This window comes from Notolepis coatsorum, assembly GCF_963971535.1.
Source record: "Notolepis coatsorum genome assembly, chromosome: 13".
Lineage (NCBI taxonomy): Eukaryota > Metazoa > Chordata > Actinopteri > Aulopiformes > Paralepididae > Notolepis > Notolepis coatsorum.
In genome coordinates this window covers 35792930-35804071 of record NC_140177.1, presented here as the reverse complement: position 1 = coordinate 35804071, position 11142 = coordinate 35792930, and positions in this window count along the sequence as shown.

The window sequence follows — 11142 nt, the reverse complement described above, 5'->3', positions numbered from 1 at the left end:
AGTACCCTAAAATACCCCAAAGTATACCCCAAAGTACCAGAAAATACCCAAAAGTACCCCGAAATACCCCAAAGTACCCTCAAATACCCTAAAATACCCCAAAATACCCCAAAGTATACCCCAAAGTACCAGAAAATACCCCAAAATACCCCCAAAATACCCCAAAGTACCCTAAAATACCCCAAAGTATACCCCAAAGTACCAGAAAATACCCCAAAGTACCCCAAAATACCCCAAAGTACCCTAAAATACCCCAAAGTACCAGAAAATACCCCAAAGTACCCCAAAATACCCCAAAATACACCAAAGTACCCTAAAATACCCCAAAGAACCCCAAAATACCCCAAAGTACCCTAAAATACCCCAAAATACCCCAAAGTATACCCCAAAATACCCCAAAGTACCAGAAAATACCCCAAAATACCCCAAAGTACCCTAAAAGACCCCCAAAATACCCCAAAGTACCCCAAAGTATACCCCAAAATACCCTAAAATACCCCAAAGTATACCCCAAAGTACCAGAAAATACCCCAAAGTACCCCAAAATACCCCAAATTACCCTAAAAGACCCCAAAATACCCCAAAGTACCCCAAAATACGCCAAAGTATACCCTAAAATACCACAAAGTATCACGAAATACCCCAAAGAACCTCAAAGTTCCCCAAAGTATACCTCAATGTACCACAAAATACTGGCTCAGAGGTAGAGCAGGTCAACTAATGATCATATGGTCAATGGTTTGGTCAGTGGTTTGAATCCCAGCTCCTTCTGTTCACATGCCGAAGTGTCCTTCAAGACACTGAACCCCAAATGACTCCCAATAAGCAGGCTAGCACCTTGCATGGCATCTGGCTGCCATTGCTCTGTGAGTGCATGTGTGAATTGGTGAAGGAGAGGCAATTATAAAGCTCTTTGTGCAGGTAGGAAAGTGCTATATATGTGGAGTCCATTTCCCATTCCAAAAGTACCACATATTTTCAAAACAAATGTTTATTTTAATATATTATAATCTCCAAATGTAATAACATCTGTATTGAACACTGAACAAACAGTATACATTTTTTTTTATCAATTTTATTTTAAATGTTCAACAATAACAAAACAACATCAACAACAATAATAACAGAACAGTATAAAATTTTTGAACAAATTCCAGTAAGGACGGAAGAAAAGAGACAACTATAGGCTATACATGACAACATAACAGGACATTCTAACTGTGTCATTACATTACATTCAGGTCCACAAGATGGCTACTTAAAAAACGAGAATACACACTGAACTAGGAAGAACAGATTTTTCAAGCTTCACACCTTGGGCATGGAATGGGCTACAAGACCATATCCACTTAGATACCCTGGTCTCTCTCAACAAATTTAAATCTGTATTACATAACTTCCTACAAATTTTTTTTCGCTGCTTTCTGTAGTCGGGTCCCAACTGCAAAACTGCTAAATTACTGTATTACCCTGTATTTTACTGTCATACACTTTTACTATTATGTAGACTATTCTGTTTTGTGTTTTTGTGTTTACATGTATTGTATATTGTATATATGCACTTTTATTATGTTTGTTGTGAAGGATCAGATTAAACTGAATATATATATTTATTTATGGATATATATTTAATAGTATTTGTATATCGTTGATATCTTCTGTATATTCCTTGTACAATATACACTGAATATCCCTTTAGTCTACTAACAGCCCATAATAGTTTCATTCTACCATTGGACGAGAACCTGGCGCCAGCAGCCATGCCCCTTGGTTCAAGTTCAATCGTGCCGACAAACATGTCGTTACAAGCCCGGTTCCGCGTACAAATACGTCTGGCGAAATACAAATGGTACTATTTGTTCACAGCGCATATATATATGGCGCAAGTAAAGTAGAACTTTCTTTTAGTCCATTAGTCCTTTACCCTCCAACCTAGTAACAGACGTGAAGCCTCACCCACGACGCACGTGTGGTGTAGTAAGGCCTACTTGGCCTCAGAATAGGCATTGAGACATCGTGTGGATTAATAGTTGAATTGTCATAGTTTGGCACTATACCGTCGAGTTGGACGTATTTCTATTAAGTTAATAATAGTCTATTATGTATGGTGCATCGTTCGGTTAGAGTTATAAAGTGAGCAGTACCCCCATCGTTCCTGACGTTATCTGGAGTCTTAACCAGGCTGGGCAGACCACGTGTGGTGCTTGCATCCGAGGAGCTCCGGGCCAGGACGAGTGGACCTGTACATTGGATTACTTTACCCGGACGACGGCGAGCCTTCCACGGCTTGGATTATCTACGTGCTTTGGGTGCTTTGATTATGCCATGGATAACGGCCAACACTGCTGAGTGTTGGAACTACCCCCCGAGAGGAGTCCAGGTGAGACGGCGCTCTACCCCGAGTGAGGTCGCCTCACGTCTCTTCGTTGTGGACCGGCAGCTACCGTCCACCAGAGGGCCCAGCTGTATTCATCTGCGGACCGAGGTTCTGTGGGCACCGTGTTCAGCACTCTGAATTCTCCCAAGAAATCGTCGGCCAGATGGGATACCGCCAGCGGCTCTCCTAACCCCCCCCCCTACTGTCTTACAACCAGCGGGACCCCCCCTTTAGTGTATCCAGCTATAATCATTTAAGTACCATTGCTATAGTTCCCTAAAGAACCAGGTTGTATACTTGCTCCCTGCGTAACCAGAGATTGGACATTCAATGTTGATTTACCTACGAATACTCATTTGCCTTACAAGTGCATTTCAAATCATAAATGTCATTAAGTGAACGTTGTATATACCCTTTGCTATATAAAATATTCGATTTATACATTTGTGTGGACTTCGTTTCATCAGGTGGGAAAGTGTTCATCATATCTATATCATGTACTGGATGGCCAGAAGTTAAAGTACAAGCGGTAGTGGTTTAATGATACCATACTTATCAATACAGTCAGGGAATTGTACCCCTCAGTTACAATTGGTCCTTCGAGCCGGAGGGTAACTAGTGTAATATTAATATAGTGTTATTAATATTGAAATGGCCTATGATGAACACTCCACGAAACGGTCCTCCTAACGTAGAACGCCCGCAGCGCAGACGACAGCCACCTCAGTACTTAGAGGATTACGCTGTCAGTCAACTACCTAGCCTTCGACAAACGGTAAACGCGGTAAAAGTAGAAAGTAAAATTATGTCTGACCTTAACGACCAGGTTGCCCCGACCACAGAGGCCCTAGTGGGTTCTAATGTAACTGACCAAGCTCACGGTGGGGACCAGGAGGGAGCTGACATGCCTTTACCCCCCGCCAATACCGAAGAAGTAGTCCCCGACCAGCCCCGGGAGGAAGACAACCCTACAGAGAGAGAACTCTGCACGGAAGAAGAGGAGGAGAGCGCCGAGGAAATAGAGCGCCAGGACTCCCCAACGAGTACAGCCAGGAGCGGCTCACCCAGGAGCGGCTCACCTCAACAACCGTCTTCCCCCAGCGAAGCGGAGAGGATGCTATCACAGGCGTTCCTCGTCAGCCTGACAGCCGCTACCGAACGCGATCGACTTCAGGGTGAACGCGATCGACTCCAAGCACAGATGCTTATCGAGCGCGAACAACTCCAAGCGCAGCAACGGAGCGAAGAAGAGCGCATACGCCTGGAGATGAGACGCCTTCAGACGGAAGAGAATATGGCAAGAGACCGGGCCGACGCCCAGCGCGCCGCTGCCGGTGCCCAAAGAGAAGCAGATCTCACCAAGCGCGAAGCCGAGCGCGACAAGTTACAAGCGCAACTAATGGAGCAGCTGATCCTCAAGGCAACACCCTCTCCCTCCGCCAGGGGTTCAAGGAACTCGTCGAGACAACAGTCAAGGGCAGCGTCTCCTAACCGAGCAAGCAACCCTGAACTTGACCAACAGACCAAGCCTATACCCCCCGCAGACCCCCTTCCCAGACCGGTCCAAGCGAGACCCAGCTACAAGGAAGGAGCGGCATACACTGCGGAGAAGCTAAATAAACGACTACAGGATCTAGAGGACCTGATAGAAGAAGAAGAGGGAGAGGAGGAGAACCAAGCCCGACGACAGCACAGTACTCCACCGGACCAGGAGGTCCAGTACAGCCCAGGCTATACCCCCGCGGCGCTGCGCTACAGACCCCCGACTCTATTCACGGGTGAGCACGACGCACGACCAGCCCCGAGGAATAGCACCTGGACCAGCGGGCCATGGTACCCTGCCGGTACCAGCCCACAGAGAGGCGCAAGAGGAGACTCGCCTAGGAGGTCTCTCCCCCAACGCTCGCCGATGTATCAGCCATCCACGGCGTCATACATTGCCACGCCGACGTTTCCAGACTTCACCTATGAGAATCGAGCACAGTACACGGAGCTCCGGATGTGCTTAGAGACAATGATGGTGGATGTCGCTGATGAACGCCACAAGTATGCAATATTACTGAAGCACCTGAAAGTACCGCGAGCGCACAATATAGCGCTAGCCTATGCCACCTCTACGACCCCATACACCGCGGCTCTAGCAGCGCTGGACCAGAGATATGGACGTATATGGGATTACGTAATCCAAGAGATATGGCATATTGATCGCCTACCCCCAGCAACAGACAATCGCTCATTAGACGACCTGTCGATAAAAGTGCAGTCCCTGGTAGGGATGCTGGGAGCGCAACGAGAAAAGGGCATGCACGAGCTATACGCCAACTCTAACGTCGAGAGGATTTTAGAGAAGCTGCCACCCGCAAGACAAGAGCGTTTTAGGCGGCAGAGAGACCACCGTGATCCTAACGGTCCCGAACCATCCCTCCTCGATCTAGCCGACTTCCTGGCGAGAGAAGTCAGCAGCTTACGACTGGATACGTTCGTGCGGAGCACGCCAAGCTCCAGAGAGGGACCCAGGAGAATAAACGATGGAAGAAGATCGGTGACTGTCATGCACCAATCAGAGTCAGTACCGAGCAGTAAGAGCCACAGTACCCCCTCGAGAAAAGAGAAGTGGAAGATGGTGTGCCCCTACTGTGAGAAGGAACACTGGCTGTCACAATGTGACCTGTTCACAAAGATGAATGCAGAAGAAGTGAGTCAATGGATAAAGTCCAACAGGCGCTGTTACCGATGTGCGCGCAGTCACATGGCAGCCGAATGCCGCCTAAAGAAAAGGTGCAGTCGGTGTGACGGAGCCCATCTAGATGTACTACACGACAGTAACAGAAGAAGGCCTACACCTGCACCATCGAGCGGCACCAAGGCAAGTGTCATGTACATTGACCCCGCCAGCAGCAGCGGCGCCCAAGTGCTCTTAAAGGTAGTCCGTGTGACATTGAGCTACCAAGATAAAGTCATGGACACTTACTTATGATGACGGGTCAGAGAAGACCCTTCTGCTCGCGTCCGCTGCGGCCCAGCTGGGACTGCGGGGGAGCGAGAACCAAATGACGATTCGGACAATAAGAAGAGATTTAAAGACGATAAAGGGCGAGAATGTCTCCTTCACTATCGCAGCAAGCGGGCAGCCAGAGCGACGGTATAGGATTACAAATGCTTTCACCAGCCAAGAAATAGGACTATCGCAGTACACCTACCCCATCGCCAAGCTGATGGATAAATATGTGCACCTGCGTCAACTACCTATCCCGCTCATAGACGGCGCCACCCCGACCCTGCTGATAGGCTCCGACCATGCAGACCTCATCGTCCCGATAGACCGGGTCCATACAGGACCCCGAGGCTGTCCTGCAGCAGTCGAGACCCGCCTAGGGTGGACACTACAAGGCCCCCTCGCTAAATCTCTCAACCGAACAGCAGCCACTAGCTGCCTCCACTCCAGAGCGACAGAAGGAGACACCACACTCCTGCAGCATGTCGAGAAGAAAATTGACTGGCGACGTCGTGCGCTGCTCCGCGCCTCCCTGATCAAAGACGGCTTTGATCTCCGGCAGCGGGCCAGCAGCGACCCCCCAGTATTGCGCAACCTCAACCCAGAGGTCGCAGAGGACCCAGCAGCAGATGAAGAGGTCCGACACAGTGTGAAGAACAGTTTCTACGTGGACAACTGTTTACAAAGCGTTTCGACTCAAGAAGAAGCCGAGGCTCTCCTAATCAAGCTACGCGCCTCCCTGATCAAAGGCGGCTTTGATCTCAGGCAGTGGGCCAGCAGTGACCCGCACGTATTGCGCAGCCTCTCCCCCGCGGACAAGGCTGCCAGCAGCGAGACCTGGATGGCGACCATCCCAGGAGAAGCCCAAGAAATGACACTAGGACTAGTCTGGCGCTTCAAAACAGACTCGCTCCACTATAGACACAAACCCCTGACCACAGAGCAGGGAAGGTCGACGGCGACACCGACCACCAGACGGAGTGTGTACAGAACACTCGCCAGACAATATGACCCGTTGGGATGTATTCTACCTTACACCACCAGGGCAAAGATGATTGTACGAGCACTATGGGACAAGGACCAGGGCTGGGACGACCCAATACCCGCACACCTTGCCTCCACATGGAGAGAGTGGGAGACGGAACTCCGCTCACTCCCAGGCGTCAATATACGCCGCAGCTACTTCCCACCCACAGTGAGGCCAGAGACATGCAAGATGGATCTACACGTCTTCAGCGACGCCTCCGAAGTAGCCTATGGATCGGTGGCCTACTTGCGTGCCCAAGAGAAGGGAGGAGAGATACACACTGCTTTCATCCTGGCTCGCTCAAGAATAGCCCCACGAAAGCAACAATCTATCCCGCGTCTAGAGCTCTGCGCAGCCCTAGCAGGAGCGCATCTAGCCACGTTAATCCAACGTGAACTCACCATTCCGGTGCACAGAACAATCTTGTGGTCAGATTCCACGACAGTACTCGCATGGATCAAGTCTGATTCGTGCAGATACAAGGTCTTCGTGGGAGTCAGAGTCACCGAGATTCAAGAGTTAACAGAAGCAGCGAGCTGGCGGTATGTGGACACCAAACACAACCCAGCTGACGTCATCACCCGGGGAATGTCCCTGGATGACCTCACCCGTCGCAACATCTACAGTGACGGACCAGAATTCCTCAAGCTCCCGGAAGAAGAGTGGCCTACGCCCACCCCACGGGAAGCAAGTAAAGAGGAGGCTGAGAACAAGAAACCTATGTTCTGTGGACTGAGCACAGTCGCCTCCACAGACCCCAACATAAATGATTGCATTACCCTACAGAGTGCGCAGCTAAAGACATTCCTGTGGCGCCACCCAGAGATTCAGTCCACCACTGACATTTCAGCAGCTGACTACGAAGAAGCAGAACTTCTTCTACTACAACGAGCCCAGAGAGACTCGTTCCCCGATGAGCTAGACTGTCTACAGGGAGGAAAGCCCGTCCCATCAGACAGCAGACTGCTCCACCTGGCACCCGAGAGCGACGCCCATAATCTCATCAGAGTGGGTGGTCGTCTGCGGAGAGCCCCCGATCTACCGGATGACGTTAAGTACCCGATAGTCTTGAACAGCCGACACAAGGTCACAGAGCTGATCATAAAGAAATACGACGAGGATGTACACCACGCAGGAGCAGAGAGAGTCTTCGCGGAGATCAGACGTCGCTATTGGATACTTCAAGGAAGAGAAGCGGTGCGACGCTTCCAGCGAACCTGTCTAGACTGCCGAAAGTGGCGCGCGCAGCCCAGCATACCCCGGATGGCTGACCTGCCTCCCTGTCGCCTCCGACTCGGCGACAAGCCATTCCACTCCACAGGCATGGACTGTTTTGGCCCGTTGTATATAAAGAAAGGAAGAGGAACCGAGAAGCGGTGGGGTATTGTATTCAAATGCATGACCACCAGAGCGATACATATCGAATTCCTTATGGCCTTCCGAAGATTCACATCACGGAAAGGAAAACCGTCTACATTGTTGTCTGATCACGGGACAAACTTCAAAGGCGGAGAAAGAGAGCTGAGAGAGAGCTTCCAAGCTATGGGCCCAGAACTTAAGACCCACCTCGCTCCATCCCAGATTGACTTCCAGTTTAATCCCCCGAACGCACCCCACTTCGGTGGAACCTGGGAACGAGAAGTACGTTCTATAAAGACAGCCCTGTACGCCGTGCTTGGGGCCCAGACTGTGGCGGAAGAAGTCCTAATGACAGTCCTCACGGAGATCGAGGGAGTATTGAACTCCAAGCCCCTCGGCTACGTCTCCAGTGATGTAGCAGATGTCGACCCAGTCACCCCCAACACACTCTTGATGGGGCGGCTAGACCCCGCGCTACCCCAGACAATGTACAGGCCTGAAGAAGCGAACGGCCGAAGAATGTGGAGGTACAGTCAAGTACTAGCTGACAAGTTTTGGAACAGCTTCCTACTCCACTACCTACCGTCTCTACAGACCCGCCAGAAGTGGGTAAAAGAGAGAGACAATTTGACAGAAGGAACAGTCGTCATGATTATCGACCAGTCACTACCCAGAGCTATGTGGCCGGCTGGCCGCGTAAGCAAAGTGATCACCGGTGCCGATGGCAAGGTCCGAGCAGCTGAAGTGCGCGTCCAAGGGCGAACTTACACACGACCCGTGGCGAGGCTAATAGAACTGCCCAGACTCCCAGACACTGTCGATGATGACCATGACCCCATGACTTTGTGAGTTGACTGACCCTTACAGCGGACCTTGAGTGGTAGACAGTGCGGTTAATCTGTCTCTGCTTAGCTAATTAGGTGGGACTAATTAGGGGGCGGCTGTTGTGAAGGATCAGATTAAACTGAATATATATATTTATTTATGGATATATATTTAATAGTATTTGTATATCGTTGATATCTTCTGTATATTCCTTGTACAATATACACTGAATATCCCTTTAGTCTACTAACAGCCCATAATAGTTTCATTCTACCATTGGACGAGAACCTGGTGCCAGCAGCCATGCCCCTTGGTTCAAGTTCAATCGTGCCGACAAACATGTCGTTACAAGCCCGGTTCCGCGTAGGAATACGTCTGGCGAAATACGAATGGTACTATTTGTTCACAGCGCATATATATATGGCGCAAGTAAAGTAGAACTTTCTTTTAGTCCATTAGTCCTTTACCCTCCAACCTAGTAACAGACGTGAAGCCTCACCCACGACGCACGTGTGGTGTAGTAAGGCCTACTTGGCCTCAGAATAGGCATTGAGACATCGTGTGGATTATTAGTTGAATTGTCATAGTTTGGCACTATACCGTCGAGTTGGACGTATTTCTATTAAGTTAATAATAGTCTATTATGTATGGTGCATCGTTCGGTTAGAGTTATAAAGTGAGCAGTACCCCCATCGTTCCTGACGTTATCTGGAGTCTTAACCAGGCTGGGCAGACCACGTGTGGTGCTTGCATCCGAGGAGCTCCGGGCCAGGACGAGTGGACCTGTACATTGGATTACTTTACCCGGACGACGGCGAGCCTTCCACGGCTTGGATTATCTACGTGCTTTGGGTGCTTTGATTATGCCATGGATAACGGCCAACACTGCTGAGTGTTGGAACTACCCCCCGAGAGGAGTCCAGGTGAGACGGCGCTCTACCCCGAGTGAGGTCGCCTCACGTCTCTTCGTTGTGGACCGGCAGCTACCGTCCACCAGAGGGCCCAGCTGTATTCATCTGCGGACCGAGGTTCTGTGGGCACCGTGTTCAGCACTCTGAATTCTCCCAAGAAATCGTCGGCCAGATGGGATACCGCCAGCGGCTCTCCTAACCCCCCCCCTACTGTCTTACAACCAGCGGGACCCCCCCTTTAGTGTATCCAGCTATAATCATTTAAGTACCATTGCTATAGTTCCCTAAAGAACCAGGTTGTATACTTGCTCCCTGCGTAACCAGAGATTGGACATTCAATGTTGATTTACCTACGAATACTCATTTGCCTTACAAGTGCATTTCAAATCATAAATGTCATTAAGTGAACGTTGTATATACCCTTTGCTATATAAAATATTCGATTTATACATTTGTGTGGACTTCGTTTCATCAGGTGGGAAAGTGTTCATCATATCTATATCATGTACTGGATGGCCAGAAGTTAAAGTACAAGCGGTAGTGGTTTAATGATACCATACTTATCAATACAGTCAGGGAATTGTACCCCTCAGTTACAATGTTCTTGTGTGATGTACCGCACATTATTGCTGTCTGATATATTTCAAATGTTATTTCTGTCAACTTGGCCAGGTCTCCCTTGCAAAAGAGATCTTGTATCTCAATGGGACTTCCTGGTTAAATACAAAATAAATAAAAAGGTCTGTCATCTTAAAAAGAAAAACACACATATATTAAAAAAATAGAAAAAACGAAATCAAATCTCTTATGAGCATGCATGAAGTGAACATACTTATGTCTTCACTTTTCTTTTTTTTGAAGTTGTTCGCTCATTTTTTGACGTTCTTTTTTGGCCAGGCTTTTTGGCTAGCTGGGGTACCACTGGAATGCTCAACTGACCATCATTTGATTCTATTGTTTTAGCCTTAGATACCATCTTAACTTTCAAGAACTTTAAATATAGCTAATTCTGCTCATCTTTAGTTATAGTGTCCTATATGCCATTGGGAACCTCATATCTTTTAAATTCTGGCTTTAAAGTATAATTACCTTGGCCATGAAGGCATCTGCGCTCATCTATATTTTGAAGTTGAGAAATTAGTTGGAGTTTTAATATCAGATCTGGTAACTTTTGTGGTTTCCAATTAGTAGCCAGCTTAATTACATGATTCATTGCTTCACAATTATTATTTGTCCAATTATCAGGAATCCATCTCTTTCTGTTCTTTGTCTCCATTATTTTCTTTTTCAATGTACAGTAGGTATTAACTTAGAGAAATATGTAGTGAACTCTGGGCAATTTGATTCTATATATGTTTCAAGTTCAAGTACCTTTTCACAAAAGTCATACTAATTTTTACAGTAGGTAAGAGAATTAGCATTATGGAACAGCTTATTCTCAAGTACTGCTCTCTTTTTTGCGTCCATTCCCACTTTATGTGTTAGATAATGTTTCACATTATCCCGAATATGACTCGCTTCAGGAAACAAAGACTCTATGGCCTTTAAAATTGCCCGTTCCTGATCGGATCCAATAACTATGTCCTCACTGATATTTATTTCTGTTGCTAAATATGCCACCGACAACTTTGATTTCAAATGGGCAAAG